The sequence below is a fragment of the Penaeus vannamei genome, chromosome 3 (assembly GCF_042767895.1).
Source record: "Penaeus vannamei isolate JL-2024 chromosome 3, ASM4276789v1, whole genome shotgun sequence".
NCBI classification, from domain to species: domain Eukaryota; kingdom Metazoa; phylum Arthropoda; class Malacostraca; order Decapoda; family Penaeidae; genus Penaeus; species Penaeus vannamei.
Genome location: NC_091551.1, coordinates 51,547,277 through 51,549,776, shown reverse-complemented (window position 1 = coordinate 51,549,776; position 2,500 = coordinate 51,547,277). Strand labels below are relative to the sequence as shown.

The following is a 2,500-nucleotide window of genomic DNA, read 5'->3' as shown; positions in this document are numbered from 1 at the left end:
TCATTCTCCCCCGATATCCACAAAATCATCATATGTAGCATACACTAAGCCTATCTTGATATGATATTTATTTTATCAATAAGGATGAGTCTCTTTGTAGGCCTATATAGAGCCGATGCAATGGGAGAAGCCAACAGAAAAGTGTGTAGGCCTATTGGAGGAAAGCTGTGTAATCAATCATATACTTTTCCTGATGACTCTGTAAACAATATAGGACGTGACGTTAATACACAGTAATGGATAGCGATATTAATGATAGTGTTAATAATGATATGGATGGTTATGAGAGTAATTTAAATGGTATATTGGTGATGATATGAATGATAATGACGATAATAGCATCAATAAGAATAAAGATAAGAGTAATAGGAATAATAATAATCATACTAATAACAACAAATTTGATATAACAGCTTAATAATAACAGGAACTACGCTAATGATAATACCACCGACGGTTATCATAAATTTGCATAGTAAGTTTTACGCTTTCACAACGACTCTGAATTTGACGTTAATTATCCGAGGTAATTAATTTCAAACTTCAACAATATAATCAAAATAAAATACCTACACTTTCCATTAATAAAGTCAGTCAGGTCAAAGTCAACAGGCTTTTATTAAAATTTCGGTGGAATGAAGCTTCTTTACAGTTTATATAATTCTGTTACTGATGTTAGTTTGGATATACGAAATACATATATAGTGCGTATAATATGCGTATGTATACAATGTATTTTTTAAATCTATGAGATAACTGTACTCTAATCACTAATCCTCCATTTATAAGAAAATTAAATTTAGAAGTGAATATATAAAGTAATGTTTCTGATCATCAGTAAGTTAATATGAATAGATAACGATGTATAAAGTTTATTTTCTGTAGGCTTGTCATATTCAAACAACATATTTTCAGGAATAACTTTTTATTTGACTGGAAAGCCAATGGAATTCAGAGTAATGCCTCTTAATAATTGAATTGATATTGTTGAAATACATTTGTGTTATTGTAATTGACGTAAATTCCAATTCCTCACTTATCCTCGCACTTTTCAAAAAAAAAAAAAATAATAATAACTTTAGTTTTTTATCTGAGTATTTAGTATTTTATCTAAGGTTAAAGTATTTTATCTAAGTATTTAGTATTTTATCTAAGTATTTAGTATTTTATCTGAGTATTTAGTATTTTATCTAAGTATTTAGTATTTTATCTAAGTATTTAGTATTTTATCTAAGTATTTAGTATTTTATCTGAGTATTTAGTATTTTATCTAAGGTTAAAGTATTTTATCTAAGTATTTAGTATTTTATCTAAGTATTTAGTATTTTATCTAAGGTAAAAGTATTTTATCTAAGGTTAAAGTATTTTATCTAAGGTTAAAGTATTTTATCTAAGGTTAAAGTATTTTATCTAAGGTTAAAGTATTTTATCTAAGGTTAAAGTATTTTATCTAAGGTTAAAGTATTTTATCTAAGTATTTAGTATTTTATCTAAGTAAATAGTATTTTTATCTAAGGTTTAAGAATGACCAAAACATTTTACTTACTTTAAACTTGTCATGAACTCATATTTATAGTAAGCGAATAATCACCCTTGTACACACAGATATTTACGTGGATATTTGTGTATAAATAAATGAATAAATATATATACATACATATATACATATGTATGTGTGTGGGTGTGTTTATTCATAAATAGTACACACACACACACATATATATGTTATACATATACATATGATGTATACACAGACACACACACACACACACACACACACACACACATATATATATATATATATATATATATATATATATATATATATATATATATATATGTGTGTGTGTGTGTGTGTGTGTGTGTGTGTGTGTGTGTGTGTGTGCGTGTGTATGTGTGTGTGTGTGTGTGTGTGTGTGTGTGTGTGTGTGTGTGTGTGTGTGTGTGTGTATGTGTATGTGTGTGTGTGTACATATATATATATATATATATATATATATATATATATATATATATATATATAATATATATATATACACATATATACATATATATATATATATATATATATATATATATATATGTATATATATATATATATGTATATATATATATATACACATACATATACATATATATACATACATGTACATATGTATATACATATATAAATATATATAATAATACATATATGCAAATAATACCATAAAGCCCAAATAGTCCAAAAACATCAGAGTTTAAGCAAGAGTCTCTCCCCTCTGGTCTGTAACAATATTAAATTCACAATAATCAAATGGAGTTCCTTGCACATCAGCTTTTCTATTGCGAGCTCATAAATCTACATAAAGCTGTTCAACAACATACCGCACTCCACCTCATACTTTAACTTGTCAATTCAAGTTCATTTATTCTTGTGAATAGGCTTGTTCTTATTCTTTGGTCTGTCTGTCTGTCTGTCTGTCTGTTCGTATGTCTGTCTGTCTGTCTCTCTCTTTCTCTC

General features: G+C 26.6%; 1 protein-coding gene across 1 annotated transcript in view; it reads left to right on the top strand.

The window, feature by feature from the left end:
• Positions 1-2,500, top strand: part of LOC138859423 (pinopsin-like) — a gene marked incomplete in the record, with an annotated part of 39,236 nt that overhangs the window by 16,531 nt on the left and 20,205 nt on the right.